Raw genomic sequence first — 22,011 nt, 5'->3', positions numbered from 1 at the left:
ACGAGTATTTCTTATAATCATAAGCATATTTAACATATATACATGCAATTTTATTCTTCCAAATGAGAGTTGCTATTTTGTTTGGGAAAGAGATATTTTAGGAAACAATTTGATAGATATGAGAATAGTATAATCAAATCTTGATTATTTGGAGGGACAGAGAAAATATACTTTTTTAAGACCTCACTTAACCTGTCAGAAACAACATTCTTGCTTACCCAACAGTTTTTCCAGATTGCTTATTAGTGGCTTGTTTTACCCTTTCCCTATATAATAAAGATTATAAAGCATGGATGAAATGGTCAAAGGGTAGAACCCTGAGAAAGTTAAATCAAAGATGGCCAAGTCATGAAACCAGCTTGAAAATACTGTGTTTCTTGAATATGTCAGAGTTGACCATTGATTATATTTGAAAGAAATATTTGGTAGGATATGCTCTTGAATATATCCTTCAGCCTGAATCAGAATTATATTGACTTTTGCTCAAAGCAACTTTAACATCTTCAGGAAGTAGAGCAACTATACTGTGGTCTTTGATGTACGTCAGGAGATGAAAACAGAAAATAGACTAGCAGTTAAGAGTTTTAAAATAAGTTATTACCTACTGAAATTGGAAATGTCCCTAGATTTTAACTTCACTTAATAACATAATTTGTATGTTTGCTCATTTGGCTAGGTAACAAGCAATAACAAGACTGTGATTTCCTTTACAGTAGGAAATGTGACTGAAAATGTTTATATCTATTCTAGTACATAGAACTTGGCAAAATAAACCAAAGGCAAAAGTCTTTATCTATGTAATCCCCAAAGTCCCTGTATTAATAGAGCATATTCTACAATGAAGTGTAAGCAAATTCTTAGAAGTCAGGTGCCCTGTGGATTATCATGCTGACTTTTAAAACTTTAAATAGCTTTCTGAGATAGTACTCTACCTTATAAATGGAGGAAGTTGAGGGTCAGACGCCATATACTGCAGAGCTGTGAGTCAAATGCTGGCTTGTTGACTCAGTCCTTATGGAGTTTCCCACGGCAGTGTAATACAATATGAGTCTACCCAGAGTTGTCCCTGAGCACTTACAGTGTGCCTGGAGTGAATCTAGTCAAGCTATGAGTGTACAATACACACTGATTTCAAAGAAATTTAAAATTCAAAAACTTAAAAATAATTCACTAGTACTTTTTCCTTGATTATACATTGATAATATTTGAGATGTAGTGATCAAATAAATGCACTATTAAAATGACCATGCTTTTTTCAATGTGGTTATCAAATTGTTAACTTACACATGTGGTTATCATATTCCTATCAGGCACTCTGATTTACAAGAAAAGATAGACAAAAGGAATTCCTTCTACTGAGAGGGAGGTTGAGGAATGGGAAGAGGTGGGATTGTTTTAACATGACATATGTAAAATTATCTCTAGATTAGCACCTATTCAGTTTAGAGTCTCCTAATAGAAATGATTAATTCTACCTGTACCCTCACCGAAATTTTCAGAGGGGGGATTATGCTAAATATTAAGGAACAAATATAAACAAAAATATCAAGAAGGTATTTCAATTTGAGGGAATGTGTTTTTAGTGGTATTGGGGCAAAGAACAAGGAGCTAAGTAAGTTGGAAATGAGAACAGAAAAAAGAGAGGAACAAAAACCCATATTCCTAAGCCAAATGACAGGCTTTTGTCATTTATTCAAAAGTTGTTAGACATATAATGTCTTGGGATATTTGTATACGGTGTGAAGCTATATCATTGCAATTGGTTTAATGAAAAGCTAAACAGCCAATAGCTATGTAGGAGAGATTAGGTGGGACTTCTACGCAGAGAGTAACTCAGGGGATGAACCAGGCACACACGAGATGCCAGGGAGACATGGAGGGAGTTGGACAAAGTAAATGGAGGAGAGGTAAAAAGAAGTATGGCAGAATGTAGATAAATTGAAGCAGGTTAATTTAAGTTGTAAGAGCTAGTTAGAAACCAGCCTAAGCTAAAGGCCAAGCTTTCATAATCAATAATAAGTCTTCCTATCATTATTGGGGGTTGGCAGTCCCGAAAAAAAAGTTTGACAAGAAAGTCCATGTGGTGATATTTTAATTGTGCTGAAATGTGATTTTATTTGTATATTAATAAATAAAGTTTGCCTGGAGATCAGAGGTCATTAGTGAGCCAGGAATAGAAGTCAGGCAGTGGTAGCCCACACCCTTAATCCGATCACATGGCAGGCAGAGTCTCTGTGTGGTCAAGGACAGAGCCAAGCGTGGTGATCCTTGAGTCTGTAATCCCAGTACCAAACATAGAGACCAGGAGGCCTATATAGACAGGCAGTGATGAGAAAGTCAGGTGGCTGAGCTTAGAGCCAATGAGAAGGCAGAACAGGAAGGCAATAAAACACAAGACACACAGGAAGAAGCTCTCTCTCAGGGGAATATCACAGCAAGTGGTAAGCTGAAGGTAGTCATGGCTCTTGCTCCGATCTCTTAGGCTTTAACTCTGTATTTGGCTCTGTGTTTCTTATTTAATAAGACCATTTAGAATTTTATCTACAACTCCAAATGCAAAATAACTTGTTCTTTAATTTCTAAATTAGCTTATTATAGTTTGGCTCTTAAATGTCCCCCAATGTTAAAAGCCTGGTTCTGTGGGAAATGGCTCTACTGAAAGGTGGCAAAGCCATTAAGAGTAAAAGTATTGATGTCACTGGAGGTTGCCCTGGAAACTCCTATTGGATCCCAATCCTTAATTCTTCTCTATCATGTTCTACTACCCATAGAATGGCTGGCCTTGCTTTATCGAATGCTCGCACCAAACTCTGCAACCTTGCCACACACCTAAAGCCACAGGGCTAATCATCATGGCTAGCAACTCTGAGATCCTAAGCAAACAGCATCTTCTCTTCTTATAAGCTGATTCTGTCAAGACTTTGTTGCTTTAATGAAACACTGACTTATACATACCCTCTGTTTGACTATCCACAATATTGGTAAACTGGAGAGGGAAAGCTTGGGAATGACAAAGAAGGGAACTAAAATTTACTCTGAGTTTTTCCTGCACTTTCTGGTAGTAATCATTGCTTATAGATATAAATGAAATGAGAAGATAAATTTTCTTTGACAATCATGGCTTTATTTTTATCTGTAAATTGTGTGATGGTATTTGAGCCTGAATGACTGAAAATGGACACAGGGTCCTTAAAATCATAAGAAAGAACTTGTGGTAGCCACAGAAGTGAAAGGAATAAATGGAGTTAACAAAGAGTCATAGAAGCATTGGTAGGGGTTGTTAAACATCCATTAAATAGTAATAAAACTATATAAAATTTATTGAGTTCTTATTATGTGTGAGGAGGGCACTGGCCAAGCATTTTATATGTATTGTCTAATTTAATCCTCAAGACATCTAATTAGGCAAGTATAATTATATATCTGTATATTACATATGCAAATTAGAGATTAAGTAATTTGACCTTTTATCACAAAGACGTGATTCAAACCCACTTCTGTCTGTCTCCATCCATTTATTTAAGTCTCCAATGCTGTTGTGAGGTTAATCTGAAATCTTCATTGTTAAAGGCTGCATGGCTGCTACTTTAAAATGAAAACATGTGGAGGCCAAAGGAGCTTGAAGAGACTTTTCTAAAATCTCAGACATGATTAAGATCTGGGATTCAAAATTGTGCAGGTTGTCCTTAGGTGAGAGCATTCAGCAAACTGTGCTATTGAAAAGATCCTTGGCTGACAGTCCATCTTCTTGTTCCTTACCCAACTTCCAGCCATTGTTTAACTATAGAGTTTTAGTGCTACATCTGCTTCATTCTCTTTCAAGTAGGTAGTAAAACTGCTATAGAACAGCACTGGGTCATCAGGTGTCTACATCTAGAAAGCCAGTAAACAAACTAAATGCTTCATATCTATTTATCATAAAAACAGTGGTACTTCTTTAAGACCAAGGTAAAATAAATAAATAAATAAATAAAAGTGAATAAAAATGAACCAACTAAAGCATCTGTGAGTTTGATTCATACTTGATTAAGTGATTTTAATTAGGAAAATCATCAGTACTTGGAAAAACCAAACTTTTTTGAGAAGGTCAAAGAGCAATAGTAAGACAAAGGCTAAAAGGGGATTAAAGACCAAGTAAGGGGAAAATCTAAGACAAAAATGCATAATCATTTTAGAGTAGATACAGGACTGACATCTAGCTATGTGTCGACTTGCTGGTTTTTTGACCCAGCGAATGCCCATATTCTAACATTGAATTGGATCTCAGCTGGTGATTTTATTGAGACAGTCTTAATATGTAACTCAGTCTGGCCTTTAACTCATAGATTACAAAGCTGCCCTGAGACTAGTGGTCCCTATGCATCTATCTGTATCCCGAATCCTGCCATTACAGTTTTGGAGCACCATGCCCTGATGAAATTCTGACTTTTGCATTAGTGATATTCATGTGCCTATCAACATTGGTATTTTCAAATTATCACACAATCACCTTTTAAATTAGCCATGGAGTAATATAAGATCCATGTTACTTTTGCATCAAAGTATTTAGTGAATAATGCATTGTTTTTGGATCATTTCCTGTCTTTTTATTTGCCATGTGAAAATTCTCAGATGTTCTCATTATTATTATCATAAACTTGACAAATGATTCAGATTAATTTTAAACAAGCTATTCAAGAGGTCAAATATTATGTCAGCATCAAGACTAAGAGGTTTAAAGAAGTGGTTTTGTTTTAAACTACGAAGATTTAATCATAATTTGATTTTCATGCTTCAGGTCACTCATATGATCCTAGTCGCTGGCCTCTAAAATATGTGCTGGTTTGACTGAACTTTGTTCTTTCTTGTCAACCAGTTTATCACTAATGATTTTTATTTCAAAGTATTCCAAAGTCACCTGTTGATAATCATGCTTAAGCCAACCGAGCTAATCTTAATTGGAGGTTAATGTTTCTGAGTGTATGAGATTGACTAATGGCCAGTGTTTATAATTTAATGTGAAACAAATGTAATTTTAAACTTCTTAATTGTAATAAAAGGTTGGAAATGACTTAAGTAACACACAGCTTTGCAGATGCATGGCAATAGTTCATTGTAAAAAGTTTTATCAAAAATAAATTCTAGAGGATTTCCCTCAATGGGATTTTATTTATCAGAAGAACCAAGTGAACAGAAGAGAGACTATGTTCTGAAAAGTGAAGGAGAAAGAACATTGAAAATCAAACATGGGCAAGTGAAAAGGGCAGAGAGGCAAAAAGACAATGCACAGAAAAGCATGGAACCGTCCACAGCTGTAACCTGGCTCCCAGGGGAGAGAGCATAAACTGCATTCACCAGGCAATCCAGGGCACTTTGTTGACAGTGGACTGGCAGTCATAGATAACTGTGAGAGGCTGCTGCACTCTGGTAGCCCTAGACACTGACTTTCCTACAAAGCAAACAAGCTAACAGTCCAGAAGAAACGCAATGTACCTCACACCATAAGATGAAACTCTATATAGCCAGGTGCTGAGAGCATGCCTAATGTGAGAGTGAGCAGTGCTGATGACCTAAAAACCAGAAGCAATCACCAGTCAGGGAGTCTGGTGACACCCTTTCAAAGTGTAAAGGCAACAATTAGTCCCATAGACTTGTAGAATGATGAGAGAGCTGGATGCTAAGTTTGGGTCCAGCAGCTTGCTCATTCTCTATGGCTATCCCTGTTCCAAAGGGGTTTACTGCTAGGCAGGGCTGAGAGCTGAGCACAAATATAGTGGGTGTCTGGATTTCTGCAGCCCCATCCATCTTGTAATTGATGCACAAGGTCTTCACCAGACTGAACTTTGGCCTACATGCAGTCCCAACCTTTACATTATGGCATATGGAAATATAGCCTTTGGTAAATTAGGGTTGAGCAAAGTCTTAAGAATGGGATCTTCAATTCTCCCTTACTTGCTCATTCATGTTCTCTCCACTCCCTGGAAGATAATCTGAACCTGGATGAAATCTCTAGCTTCCCAAAATATGAGATGTACAACTCAGCTATTCATCTCATTCATTCAGCTTATGGTAAAAATTGAGTGTCCCTAATAAGTGCATGATGGCAGTCATCAAAAAGCTTCATTTTTAGGAACACTTTGGATGTTGAGTTTTTGACTTTGGATGTTGAACCACTAGAGGTTGCAAAAACATTGCCAAACCTCCATTCCACCTGGATCTAAACCTTGTGGCCCCAAGTCCTTTGGATACCTAATATGCAGTTGGTATTTGCTATGGAGACTCAAATTGACTAAATACAGGAACGTACAAACTTTGAATGTTACTTAAAACTATGCCACATTAAAAGGTGTTACCCATTTTAAGAAAATAGGTTCTGAGGCCGGGCGGTGGTGGTGCATGCCTTTAATCCCAGCACTCGAGAGGCAGAGCCAGGCAGATCTCTGTGAGTTCGAGGCCAGCCTGGGCTACCATGTGAGTTCCAGGACAGGCGCAAAGCTACACAGAGAAACCCTGTCTCGAAAAACCAAAAAAAAAAAAAAAAAAAAAATAGGTTCTGAACAGGCAAAAATGTTATAACAAAAAGGGAAGGTGATGTAAGTGAGATGTGGAATATGCATCACAGCACCCACAGAGACTAGGAAACCATACATGTCAGTGTCAGACTCAAAATGTCAAGGGGGAGACCTGAAATGTGTACTTGGGATAATCATTCTTAAGTGATGTTATCATCAAGGTCAAATGACTGGTAAAGATTACTGAAGTATCTATTTTGGAGCTTCTCAGTTCCAGGAGGTCCCATTTATTAATTGTTGTTCTCAGTGTCTGTGCTACCGGTATTATATTTAGGTAGTGGTCTTCTGTGCCAATGTGTTCAAGGCTACTTCTTATTTACTTTCTCTTCTATCAGGTTCAGTGTAACTGGATTTATGTTGAGGTCTTTGATCCACTTGGACTTGAGTTTTGTGCATGTCAATAGACATGGATGTATCTGCAATCTTCTACATGTTGACATCCAGTTATGCCACTACCATTTGCTAAAGATGCTTTCTTTTTTTCCACTGTACAGTTTTGACTTCAAAAATCAGGTGATCATAGGTGTGCAAATTAATATCAGGGTCTTCAGGTCGATTCCATTGGTCCACAAGTCAGCTTTTATGCCAGTACCAAGCTGTTTTTATTACTGTAGCTCTATAGTAGAGCTTGAGATCAGAGGTGGTGATGCTTTATTGTACAGAAGTTGCTTTATTGTACAGGGTTGTTTAGTTATCCAGATGTCCCTCAACTGAAGAATGGGTAAAGAAAATATGGTACATAACACAATGGAGTTTTATTCAGCAGTAAAAAACAATGACATCATGAAACTTGCAGGAAAATGAATGGAACTAGAAAAAAAATCATCCGGAGTGAGGTAATCCAGACTCAGAAAGACAAACATAGTGTATACTCACTCATAAGTGGATACTAGATGTAAAGCAAAGGATAAGGAGACTACAACCTACAGCTCCAGAGAAGCTAGCTAAGAAGGAGGGCCCTAAGAGGGACAGGGAAGCATGGATTACTCTGGGAAGGGGAAATATATGAGACTTCCTGAGTAAACTGGAGGTGAGGGGGGGCAATGGAGGGTAGGTGGTAGAAGATGAGAACATAAGGGAACAGGATGGTGGAGCTGCAGCAGGGATGGAGTGGGAGGGCAATGAAAGACAAATCTTGATAGAGGGAGACATCATGGGGATAGGGAGAAATCTGGTGCTAGGGAAGTTCCCAGGATCTGCAAGGATGACCCCAGCTTAGGCTACTAGCAATAGTAGAGAGAGTGTCTGGGCTGTCCTACCCCAGTAATCAGATTGGTGACTACCCAAACTGTCATACAAGAGCCTTCATCCAGTAACTGACGGAAGGAGAGGCAGAGATCCACAGCCAAGCACCAGGCCAAGCTTCAGAAGTATAACTGAAGAGAAGGGAGAGGGATTCTATGAGCCAGGGGCATCAAGATCATGATGGGGAAACCTGTAGAGACAATTGAGCCAAGCTAGAAGGAACTTATGGAATTTAGACCAAAGCTGTGGAACCTGCATGGGACTGGACTAGACCCTCTGCATAATCGAGACAGTTGCATAGCTTGGTCTGTTTAACCCCCACCCCCCACCCTGCAACCCCCACCCGCGGCAGTAGGATCAGGATCTATTCTTGGTGCATGAGATGACTTTTTGAAGCCCACTACCTATGGTGGACACCTTGCACAGCCTTGAGGCAGGCGGGAGGGGCTTGGACCTGCCTCTTCTGAATGTACTAGGCTTTGCTGACTCCCCATGGGAGGCCTTACCTTTTTGGAGAAGGGGATGGGGTGGTTGGGAGGGAAGACTAGATGGGGGCGGGAGGAGGGATGAGAGGCGGATCTGTGGTTGGTATGTAAAATTAATAAAAAATTTCTGACCATGGTAAATGAAGACCACATGAGAATAGGAAGAAGCAAAGTGCTAGAGAGGCCCACAGAAATCCACAAAGATACCCCCACAACAGACTGCTGGAAATGGTCGAGATACAGCCCGAACTGACCTACTCTGGTGATGGGATGGCCAAACACCCTAATTGTCGTGCTAGAAACCCCATCCAACTACTGAGGGATCTGGATGCAGAGATCCATGGCTAGGCCCCGGGTGGATCTCTGGGAATCCAATTAGCGAGAATGAGGAGGGTTTATATGAGCGAGAATTGTTGAAACCACAGTTGGATAAAGCACAGGGACAAATAGCCAAACAAATGGAAACACATGAACTATGAACCAATGGCTGAGGGGTCCCCAACTGGATCAGGCCCTCTGAATGGGTGAGACAGTTGATCAGCTTGATCTGTTTGGGAGGCATCCAGGCAGTGGGCCCGTTTCCTGTGCTCATTGCATGAGTTGGCTGTTTGAAACCTGGGGCCTATGCAGGATCACTTGGCTTGGCCTGGGAGGAGGGGACTGGACCTACCTGGACTGAGTCTACCAGGTTGATCTCAGTCCGAGGGGAAGGCTTTGCCCTGGAGGAGGTGGGAATGGGGGGTGGGCTGGGGGGAAGGTGAGGAGGGCGGGAGGGGGGAGAACAAGGGAATCTGTGGCTGATATGTAGAACTGAATTGTATTGCAAAATAAAAATAAAAAAATTAAATTAAAAAAAATTTCTTAATAATGAAAAAAAATGTGTGCATGCATGAGGTGTCTGTGGGCTTGCTTGTGGGAGCTGGTTTCCTCAAAGGGTTTTTTTTTTTTTAATTTACCTCAATTGTTTTAGTAATTACTATATTTGTGTTTTAACTGTCTGAAAAGATAAAATTATGAGAAAAGCTTCACTACTTTACTTAGATAAAACATAAAACCTTCAAAGAAAATATTATTTTTTAGAACTTCTTTCCAAACTTTCTTACTATAAATATTGTAATTAATATGATAATAATTGTAAGTAACGTAAAATGTAAGTAATATAAATATGCTATAAATATTTCTTGCTATAAATATACTGTTGAAAGGCAAGTTATCATTTCTAATATGCATCAGTTTTCAGACAATAGTTTATCATACTGGCTACTAGGAGGCTGACAAGAGGAATCGAAATTGAAGTTCTCTGTGTCCTTCTTCCAGAACTCATGCTTAGGCAACAGAGTAAGGTCAAGGCCAGCCTGGGCAACTTAGTGAAACTCTGCCTCCCAATCAATCTGGGAGAAGAAAAAGAGAGGCTATAATTGAATAGTAGAGGGCTTGTAGGGCAAAGGTAAGGCCATGGGTTCAATCCCCGATACTACAAGAAAAAAAATAGGAAACTTCAGTAATGTAGTAAAGTCTTCAGTGCTTGTCTATTGCAAGTAATGGAGGAAGTAACTATGGCAAATCATATCAAGTGGGTTACATACTTAAGTGCATATAACTTATATAACCTGTGTAATTATATATAGTCATCACCAATAGTAATGAAAAAACATTAATTGATAATGCTTTATTTTGTCCACTCGGTGCTATTAAAGAAGATTAGACTTAAGAATGCACAGAAAGGATCATCACTAGAATGTACATCATTTATATGTATATTAGGTATAGGCAAGATAATGAATGAAACTATAATTTTTCATGTAAATTAAAGATATCTCTTGGCCCCTGCTGCTCTCCCTTTTTTCAACACAACAATATTGCTAAGAAATGTGTTGCTGATTGCTAGCTGCTGGGAGAGCACTAAGCAGTTTTGCTTCAGTAGAAGCCCTCACATCCAAGAGTACTTGGACAGCACAAATAAATAAATAAATTTTATTTATTGTTTTAGAACACAAAGATGAGTGAGTAAAGAAAGGGTTATGGGCTTTGGAAGAGTTGGGGTGTGACTAGGATCAAAACTCTCAAAGAACTAATGAAAATTTAAGAAAAAAAGAACGTTTCTGCTTGCAACAAAATGGAGCAGCTAGTTTTGCACATACTTCTGTTGCTGTTTATACAACTCATTGACTTATTTTTCTATGAAAGTATCCAAATGCCAACATCGCTGAGAATGCCTGTGAGCACACTCACAAATGAACCACCAACCCAGTCTAGAGGAGTGGACTAAATGCTTTTGTCTCCAAATAATGTATTTTTGGATGGTAAACATTTTTGCTTCTGCTCGTTACATAAAAAATAAATTATAAAGTTTTATAATCTGAGCCCAAATGTACAGGGTAATTGGACAAAATAAATTTATGAAGAAATAAAAAAAAGCAACTTCATGTTGACTTCTTATTCTGACTATTTCTTAGATGTGTGTTCTTACAGTATTATAAATGTATTCCACTTTATCTTGGATATATAATAAAAGGCAAAATTACTATTGTCTAGTAATCTTAAATAGTTAAATCTGAAAAATATACTTTGTATATATTTAACAGCATATTAAGAAAATGAAACTAAATGAACTTTCTATATATCAGCACACTATTTGAACTTTAATTCAAAGCAACATATCAATGTCAAAATAAAGAATTAAGATCCTTGTCTCATAAATCTTTTTATATCCTGCAACAATTTTGCATAAATATTTTATGCTTTTTATAGAAAAGGATGTATTTAACTTGTTGATTTAGTTTGCGTAAGAATGTAGGTTTCCCTTATATACTAAAAAACAAAATTTTGTAGGGAAAAAAATAAAAAGAAAGTAAATCAATGGAATAACACAGTGTTAAGAAGTAACAGTTATGAGGACATCAAGGAGAGTAGAGCTTCTAAGAAGACTGAAGAAAGACAAAGGGCAAAGAATCTAAAACATATGCAGATGGCAAAGAGTCAGGAAGAAAGGGTGAACAGCAATGCAACAAGGTGTAAGCAGCCAAGAAAGAAGAAAGAGGGTCCAAAGAGCACAGGCAGTGGAGAAGAGGCGAGCAGAGGCAGGTGCACACCCTGTACTGCACTCTGCTGGAGTCGTGATAGCCATTGCCTGCCATTATTATTTTATCCTATTTTTTTCACTATTCTCTTTATCAAAGTTTGATGGATAAAAGGATAACCGTCTTTCCAGTGCACAGGGTCATAGTTATATTACAGTAACATGTGAATTCCTGCTACCTTATAACATTGAAGAAGTAACTTCCTGTTGTCAATTCCATGCTGTATCTCTCCATTTTCCAATTTCCATATGGAAGCAATCCGTGATTTACTTCTGATGTTCTTGGCTGACTCATTATGTCACTTAAATGTCATCTGAATCTGATTCCAAATCTAATTTCTTAAAGGTTGGGCTTGTTTTATAGTAAAATAAAAGATGTATTATACTGGGAAATTGAAACAAATAAATTCACTTTTACATAATGAACATCAATTTTAGTGCTGCCAAGTTTACACATCATATAATTTGTCACAGTAATGGTTGAGAAGTGTTTATACCAGGAACAAACAAGGTGGTTAGCTGTCTTGCAGTTTCTTACTGACATGTCTCAAATATAAATATGCATATAGTTATTTAGGTCTAGACTCTAACCCTATTTCCCCATGAAATAGAAAGTATTATCACATTTCCTACATATGTTTACACATTCCTACAAGGCATGCATTTAGTTTTGTCAGAATTTAATCAGGAGTTCGCTACCATTTTAAAAAAGGATATCAATGAATCAACAATAATGCTATTTTTGAAATGTGAGACTCCAGTAAAAGCACTTACATTAGTTATAATTTGTAACTATTATTCTCAACGTGATCCAAAGTACACATGCCAACATTTGCTATATAAATACCTAAACATTTCAGTCAAGAAATATTTGTTATAAATGATTGTAGAGTATTATGTACCTTCATTTCATAATATAAACAAGACAGCATAAAACAAGTGCTATGAATAATGATAACATTTATAATACATAAAACTTTTAAGGACCACTGATCTGAACAGTAGGAACTGAAGTATAAGAACGCACTAGGATCGCGAATCAGAAATAAGTGCATCATAAATGTTTACTGAATGAAAAAAAGAGTATAAAGCAACAGCCCTGCTACACCACAGTTCATGGCCTTTCATTTGTATCTGGTTATTGCTGTTGAAGAATTGATAATTCTTTTACTATAGAGAAACCAAGAGTATGCAAATAGTGATAACTTTAAGGTTACACTGGATCTTCTTTGAGTTATAATCTCTCTTCCACAAGTTTAGATTCAAAGCAACAATAAGTTGTAATCTAGAAGTAAATATTAAATTCATAAAGTTTGTACAATGTTTTTTATTTATTTAAAAATGCCAATTAGTATGATTTCTCCAAAACTTACTTCATAAAGTAGATTGATTCTAAAATATGAAAGGAAATTAATGTGCAGCAACATTGGAAATCAGCTTGGGTGTATCTTGCATATACACATGACCTTAGCACAAAATTTAGAAATTGTATTACAGTTACTTAAGTTTAAAAACACATGTCCACCGAAGCTCCACTCACATAATGTTTAAACAAGCTTTATCTATAATTATGAAAACAGTGCAGCAATAAATTTACCTTCAATATGAAAGGAAGTGGACTAACTAAAAACCTATGAAATTCTGGAAATAAAGTAAATGATGCATTACATCATGAAAAGGCATGGAAGACTCTTAGATGCACAATGACAATCAAGTAAGTGTGAATGGTGAAATACTATATCACTCTCATAAAGGCAAAACTATAAGACATAAGTTCAGTGGTTTCTAGGGGCTCAATGGGAGATTAGGTAGGTGGAGTCAGGGGAATGTTTAGAGATGTGAGACTACTCTCCATATGACACTGCAATAGTGAACACATAGCATTATGTATTTTTGAACCCCATAGTACTGTATAATATAAAGAATGGATGTTAATACAAACTCTAGATCATACTTAATAATAATGCCCCACTATTAATTGCTGTGGAATGTCATTCTGTATGCTGTGAATATGTGTTGCTCTAATTACTTGATAAATAAAATGCTGATTGGTGAATAGCCAGGCAGGAAGTACACCTGGGGTAAGCAGATGAGGAGAATTCTGGGAAGAGGAAGAAGAGAGTCAGGACTTGCCAGCCAGACACAGAGGAAGCAAAATGACAAGGAAGAACTGAGAAATGGTACCAAGCCACGTGACTAAACATAGATAAGAAATATGGGTTAATTAATATGTAAGAGCTATCTAGCAAGAAGCCTGAGCCATTAGGCCTTACAGTTAGTGAATAATATAAGCCTCTGTGTGATTACTTGGGACCAAGCATCTGTGAGATGTGGGTGGGAGAGATTCCACAGGACTGGACAAAACTTCTGGCTACTACTGGCACCCAATGAGTTGGCTTGAGTTTCCGCCTGAAACTTGAGAAAACTTACAAAAAAAAAGGATTTTAAAACAGAGCTAAAAACACCTTTTTTTTAGAAGCATAAATATTTATTTGTAACAAAGGAGTTGTGTACAGTGTTGAAAATCTACAACTTCTTATGAAATTCACATTTGCACTTCACCTTTTAAAACAAACATTTATAATCATTATTTTATACAGATATAGATACGTAATTACAACTTGCCTTAAAATGGCTTATTGTGAAATATTACCATTTTTACTATTTTCTGTAACTGAAAGTATTTCTGTGTCCACCCAGCTCCTGTGTCCTCGCGTCCCGCAGCTGCTCAGACCCAAATGAACACATAGAGGCATATATTAATTACGAACTGTATGGCCTATTGGCTCAGGCTTCTCACTAGCTAGAACTTACATCTAAAATTAGCCCATTTTTATAAATCTATATTTTGCCACATGGCTCACGGCTTACCGGTATCTTTACATCTTGCTTCTCATGGCAGAGGCTGGCAGCATCCTCTCTATTCTGCCTTTCTCCTTTCTCCTCTCTAGTTATAATGTCCCGCCTAACCCTATTCTGCCTCACAATTGGCCAAACAGCTTTATTTATTAACCAGTCAGAGCAACATATTTTCACAGCATACAAAAAGACATTCCCCCATCAATTTTCTACAGAGAAAATATTTTCCAGTTTCAAATAACTCTGGACTTTGGAATTATAATCTGTTTTTATGTCCAAAAAAATAAAATAAAATAAAATAAAAACATCTTCTTACTGTGTCTCTCAGGCCAGCCACAGCCTGTGGGCTTGAGCTACATTATGGCAGTTTTGCTGCCTGTGGACTTGAACTCAGCATGGTGGATTCCCCACTGTGGTACACAGTGGCGTCTCCAAGCCACACAGCACACTGCTTGGCAGAATTTGCTTTTGCTAGTACTCTGGGCTATATGCTGCTTTAATGGAGGCATAGACCACCTGATTCTGAGAGTTGGTGGTACACACGACTCAGAGCTGGTGGTAAATGTATGACTGCCATGTTGAAAAGCTGAGATGGGCAGAGTCAGCAGTCAAGGCTGCAGCTTCAGTACTAGCCACTGCAGTTTAAAGCAATAGATTCACAATAAGGCAGATTCAGATGGAATAAGACTCTAAATGGTTTACAATATGTGTGAAAATATACATAAGCTTAGAACAAAGAGGAAAAGGAGTGTATGCAGTTATATAAAGAAATGGATAATTTACAAAAATAGAGTCTTTAAAGAGACAGTAAAGGTAATATAAAAAATAAGCCGCATATAGATGGATATCACACAGAGTCTGGATTATGTTGTCTTAGGGATTTTTAACTGCCAAAAGACATTGGATTGTAAAAGCTGTTGACTTAAACCAATATGTACAGAGGGATCTGGACTTCAAAGTTTATGCCTAAGGATATGTTACTTTGGAAAAGAAGTTCTGCTTTTGTTTCCACAGAAGATGAGAACCTACGGATTGCTTCCAGGCTAATATGGTTTGATCAAGGAAGACTCCCTGAGAGGCCCAGATGATCCAACATCCAAAAACAGTTTCAAGGCAACTGGCTCAGAGAGTACAGCATCACAGACTACTCCAGTCTAGACTTGACCATAATTCTTAATTTTTGCAGGATCCCCATAAGATTGCCAGTGCCCTCATCCAGCAGGAAGTAGTATGAGAAACTACACCCAAATTTGCAAAATATTATTTATGAATGTTTATTTTTATTTATAGCAGGCTGATTATAAATGCAATCTCTTTCTAGAGAAGAAAAGGGGATGGTATAGATATGATAGGGCGAAAGAAAAATTAATGAATCTACTTTTAAAGAGCAAAAACTTGTTTAAAATATTTTACAATGCTATGGATTTATTGATACAAATTTGAAGTTAATTTTGTTATACTATATGTATATTCCTACTCTTGTTTAAAGTATTTTGTTTGTGCAACTCATTTTAAATTGTAATGTATAGTTGAGAAATACAAATTAATAATTAGTTTTATATGATAATCAAACTTATAATCACATTAGCTGTTTTTTAGTTATACAAAGATATATTTCAGATAGATAGGTAATCTTCAGACACTTCAAAGACCTACAGAATATGGCATTTAAAATGTTTTAAAAGCTTGGATTTTCTGGACAGTGAGACTTATCTGCTCCTGGCAGCACCAATTGCTTCAAAGAGAAGGATGTGCGTCGAAGACACTCCATATAGAGTTTGTCTTCTTGGCAAAAATAGTCATTTGGGCAAGAAACTGTTCTTGTCTGGACTGCTTGACAAAATGTTGTATTGACTGGACATGAAGGACCCATAGGAATATGACCACTGAACTATGCAAGGCAAGATGGTCCTTCAGGTTCCTGCTTTGCAGAGGAGACTGCCAGACATTCTACAGGACACAGAGAGAAGTGAGTGAGAGACTCTAGGCCTATAGGTTGAAGATGGATGCCCCAACATTGCAGAGGAACTTTGGATGACTGTCCAGGCAGGCAGCTGTCCCTGTCATTTCCAGAATTTTGGAAGATGCTTACAACGCATTTCCTGTTTACTTAGGTAATATTATATCCTTCTGGGGTCTTTGATGTAATTGAACACTAGATAGTTATAATTATAGTTTTCCTTGGTTATGATAAATCATAAATTAGATGTGAAACTTCAGACTCACAAATATAGGATAGATAGAATATTTTCTTTAATTTTTCCAAATACAAATAGACTATATATTATAACTGTAATTCTTGCTTGGTAACTGTGTTGTTACATATAATTTTACTATGTTAAAGTTAAAATCTTCCTTTTTGATTAGACAGAAAAGGGGAAGGGCTGTGGAATGTCATTCTCTATGCTGTGAATATGTGTTGCTCTGATTGGTTGATAAATAAAACACTGATTGGCTAGTAGCCAGGCAGGAAGTATAGGTGGGGTAAGCAGATGAGGAGAATTCTAGGAAGAGGAAAAACAGATTCATGAGTCACCAGCCAGATACAGAGGAAGCAAGATGACAAGGCAGAACTGAGAAAAGGTACCAAGCCATGTGGCTAAACATAGATAAGAATTGAGTTAATTTGAGTGTAAGAGCTAGTCAGTAATAAGCCTGAGCTAATGGCCAAGCAGTTATAAATAATATTAAGGCTCTGAGTTATAATTTTATAAGTGGCTGAAGGTCCATGGTGGCCAGGTGGGACCCAAGAAACCTTCTGACTATAATCAATTCATCCTTGTGGTAAATATACTACATGTGGTGGTTGGAATGAGAATGTCCTCCATAGACTCAGATATTTGAATCCTTGGTCTCCATTTGGTGACACTCTTGTGGCAGTGGGACAGAGAGTTTGGCTTTGTGGGCAGAAGGGATTCACTGCAGACTATGGGTAGCCTTTGTGTGTGCATGCACTCAGCCCCACTTCATTTTATTTTCTGCTGTCTGCTTTAATCTTGTGGTTGAGGCTGTGATCTCTCAACTTCTTGATGCAACCACCATGCCTGCTGTTTACCTTCTCACCATGATGGATGACTGTTCCTCTGGAATCAGAAGCCACAATAAACTCTTTCTTCTAAAATTTTCTTTTGGTCATTTTTATTTTTATTTTTTTACCACAGCAATGGTAAAGCAACTGATATATTACACTAATGTAGGATGTCAATAACAGGAGAAACTGTGTTTGGTGGTAAATAATGGAAACTTTGTGTATTTCATAGTCATATTTTTTTCTATAAACTTAATACTATTCTTAAAATGTCTATTAATCAAAGCAGAAAGATATTATAAAGTTGTATGTTTTTAATCCTCCAGTGTAACTATTTTATGGCCACACAGACCATATATGTGGGTCTGCACTAATTGTAAAAACTCAAAGCTTTTATCTTTATCCTCATTCCCAGGAAGGTAGGGAAATAACAGGTGGGGAACAGACAGCAGAGTCTCACACTTGGAATTTTTGTATTAAGAGAACATATCTCTTCTTTCAAAGGTAACTTGCTACTAAATACAAATATGTATAGGCATATGGATATGATGTTTCTAACAGAGATTGCACAGTTATAGGAAAAATAAAAACAGGGGAGGCTGGAGGGACAGATCAGAAGTTAAAACGTTCTGCTCTTGCAGAGGATCCAAGTTCAGTTCAGAAAGCACATGGAGGGCAGCTGACAGATACCCATAGCACCAGCTACACAGGATCTGATACACTTTTCTGACTCCACGTGACACCTATACTCACACATGCACACACACACACATATGCATAGACAGATACATACATATGTTTATAGTTAAAAATAAAGTTTTAAAAAGACAAGGGATATACATATGCTTTTCCCATAAATCATAGAAAATTGACTGCTAAGAACCATTCCAAAAAAAAAAAAAAAAAAGAAAAGAAAAGAAATCAACTTCCAAGGATGAAAAGCTTGAGGCAGAAAGCTAACATGTAATATAGCTGAGTAAGCAAATCACAGAACACTGGATATTTGGATGATACTGGGGACAGTATCCTGGTCATTCCATGCACATGTGAAATTGGTAGAACCAGGCATCTTGGGAAAAAGCCAGACTGGGCTCACCTGAGAAGAAGTTATCACTTCCTGTTTTCTTCCTCATACATCACACAGACAGACTAGAGCCCTACCTGACTCAAGCAGGAAGTCATCTGACTTCTGTCACTACACTGTCCTTTTACATTGACTGGCTTGTCTATAGAGTCTGATTTTGAATGCAATTCTTCATGTGCTTTTTGGACAAAGGCTAGGCATGGCCAGACAGAAGGAAGGAATAGAAAAAAAAAAGGGACCAAAACATTATGTATAAGCAAGAGCCATTTGAATCCAGATGTGTGAGTCTGAGTTGCCCAGAGAAACAGAACTAGTATGTTAATAAGCAACTTCATACATTCCCAATAGTAAATAATCCATGAGCCCCCAATCCATTCATTTATTGATCTTCAAAGTGTTGAACCTCAAATTAAAGCCAACTGAACACGGCTCTCACTCAAACGCCCTCATGGAATTTGCAAAACTGTACAGAAATGGGAACTAAACAAACATACTTATCTGTGAAAAAGAAGCTGGGGTGGGGGGTGGTTAGTTATGGAAAAGAACAAGAGAATAAAGCCACAAGAGATAGTCTAGTAGGGGCAGTAAGCACAAAAACTAAAGAGAAGGAATCATGTAAACGTGGATAGGCAGCTGAAGAATAGCCCATGGAGGGCACAAAGGGATCTGAGAATTCTACACAATGGAGTTACAATCGCAAAGCCCTGACCCACAGACACGTCACCCACTAACCCAAAGCAAATAATATCAGGCAGAGGGAGCCAAGGAGAAAGTGGTGAAAGATGAAGTAGAAAAGCTAGACAAGTACCTAATTCTAGGTCCCTTCAAAACTTCCAATTGTATTCCATATGAAGTCTTTGACACTGAAGAGTGCTGAGATCATGTGTGAATTTCAGTAGAGTACCTTAATTACAGATTTTAGAAAAACCACTTATGTTTCTGACAGATTCTTGCTGGTGCGGGTGCCATGAGTCCTCTAACTGTTTAGCAAATCTCACTCCAGTGGTATGAATGTCCTCTACAAAACACATGCAGAAATGTAATTTTCATTCCAACAGTTGGAGGTGGTGGACTATATGATAGGTGATACAGCTGTAAACGCCATTTTTATGGGTGAGACTTCATGGGTACCCATATGTGTGAGTGCAACCCTCCTCTTTGTGCACATCACTGCCATCTGCCATACGGGATGCAACACAAGGCCCTGGGAAAATACTAACACCTTTGTGTTGGACCTCCCAGTCTCCAGAACCATGAGCCAGTACTTCTCTGTTTCATGTAAATTGCCCAGTATATAGTATTCTGCTACAGCAAAACGTAGTAGGCTGATACATATGAATCCAGGTTTGAACAATATTTTTGAAAGCAGTTTGTAAAGTAAACAGAAATACAGGGGACATTGTTCACTGGCTGAGCATCCCTGATCTAAAATATAAAATGTTCCAAACAATGAAACTTTTTGACCATGACTCCGCTGTCAGAGAATTTCACAGGTCACTAAAGGGGACATGTGACATTCAAAACAAACACACACACACACACACACACACACACACACACACACACACACACACACACACAAAAAAAAAAAAAAAAAAAAAACACAGTTCAAAAAGTTATCTTCTAGCCATGTGAATAAGATATACATGAAGCATAAATGAATTTCATGCTTAGGTTTTGGTTTCATCTCTAAGATATTTCAGTACATATTTATAAATAATTAAAAACCCCAAGTCTAAAACACCTCTGGTATCAAGCTTTAATAAGGTAGAGTACACCTACACTGGAACTCATTTCAATTAGAATCTTGGAAGGCAGGGGGCCAGCTGAAAAACTCCTGCTAGAGAAGATGAGTGAAAGTAAATGGTTAGGACAGAGATATATATAGGAGTGAATGAGGAATTATGGATTCTTTGGTTATCAGGTAAATAAAAATTTCTGAACATGGATGAAATGTCTTTGTATTTCTTTTAGCAAGTCAAACTTCTTTATATATATATATATATATATATATATATGCATGTGTGTTATATATGTTTAAAGGAGCCTGTTTTTTGTCAAGACAACCCAAATTTTAAAATAAAACTCTTTAATAGTAGTTGTTCTGTTGACACTCCATGACTGTGGATATTTATTGAGAGTAGTGACAAACAGTGACACCAAGAGCTATCAAGTAATGGGTACACATTATGTTCTAGGAACTAAACTAAATGGTGTACATCATAATATCTGATTTAATTTCTATAGTAAGTCTCCAAAATAAACCAAAGAGCAGATACTGTCAGCAACTTCTCCATTACACATAGAGCTGGAAATAGAATTGAGAAGGAAACCCAGAGTTCTGTGCTACTGAAAATAGAATCGTGGAGGGAACCCAGAGCAGTGTGCTACTGAATGTTTCCTGGCCAGTCATTACTGTATAGCCAGTAACTGCAACCCAAAGGAGTATGGGTAAGGGCCCAGATCTCAATGATTTGGCAGTTTCAAAAAATAACAGTATGTCTGTCTGTCATGTAAGGCATGCATTACTGTGTTGTCACAGAGACCATAAAGATATGTTCACTGTGTAGTACAGAATAAGTAGTCAGAAGAAAGTATACTCTTTAATAGGCAATGTTGTAAAACAGGTACATAGAAGACTTAACCTATTTATTTAACATTTCAGATAAGTTCAAGAGTAAAGGAAGGATGGTTTGGTAATGAATGCAGTTAACTGTAAAAAAAAGTAACATAGTACTCTTAAAAAGGAGAAAATGGTAGAAAAGTCAGTACCAAGTCTGACACATTGAATCCATAGCTGTGAGGTGTAACAGTTTGTGAACTCTGCTGTTACCCAAACCTCTTATCATTCAATATGTGCCAAAGACCTTCTATGTATGAACTCACACAGTTGTTAGGCTTGGGAGAGGGATCAGCGGGCAGGCAACCTGTTTGCTATGGAAGGATGAAATCTGAGTTCAGACCCCCAGCACACCTGTAAACCCCAAATGTCAGGGACCTTGTAAACATTCTGAGTGTCACTAAGGATTTTTTGTTGTTGTTATTATATTATTCTTTTTTGCATGGCTCATATGGACTTCTTGTTTATATACATCATAAAGTGCTAAAGGCAAAGCTCACTCTAAGTGTCCCTTCCTTGGAGTTGCCCTCTTTTTAGAATCTAGTTCCATCACACCATTTACTGAGTGAGTATGGGAATGGCTAATAATGGCTAAATGTGCCATTCATTCCGTAAGTATTTTTGTTTAGTTATATCTCACAGTGCCCTTCGGCCAAGCCAATGAAAAATAATATCATTTCCATTGAAATAATGAGGAAAGTTGAAATTCAGGCACCAGAGGGCCTCTGGGTTTTCCCTAACGTGCAGTGTTGTGGCACAGAAGGCATCTTGAGGAGGCCATGCTAGCTATGCTAATACTAAAACCAGAATCTGAGAGTTGAGAGTGTTAGGAGCTTGCAGCCATATAACCGATCATGAAATGGACATTTCCAGACTGAAGCGGAAGGCTATATATCTTTAAAGATTGGTAATAGAGGTCTAAAATTAAAATAACAAAATAATAGTAGGAACCATTGCTGACCGGCCAGTGAGTCCCAAGGCTCCATTTGTCTCCACCACACCATCCCTAGGATTACAAGTAAATCCATCCTATCATAGTTGGCTGCATTTGTTGTTTGTT

The 22,011-nt window shown here is 37.5% G+C and overlaps 1 protein-coding gene across 8 annotated transcripts in view; it reads right to left on the bottom strand.

Moving 5' to 3' along the window:
• The window catches only part of Foxp2 (forkhead box P2), a 559,890-nt gene that overhangs the window by 432,219 nt on the left and 105,660 nt on the right, over positions 1-22,011 (bottom strand). The gene's annotated exons all lie outside the window — the stretch shown is intronic.

The sequence above is a fragment of the Peromyscus californicus genome, unplaced genomic scaffold (genome assembly GCF_007827085.1).
Source record: "Peromyscus californicus insignis strain IS unplaced genomic scaffold, ASM782708v3 Scaffold_6__1_contigs__length_162567912, whole genome shotgun sequence".
Classification (NCBI taxonomy): domain Eukaryota; kingdom Metazoa; phylum Chordata; class Mammalia; order Rodentia; family Cricetidae; genus Peromyscus; species Peromyscus californicus.
This window is presented reverse-complemented; position numbering and strand designations above follow the sequence as displayed.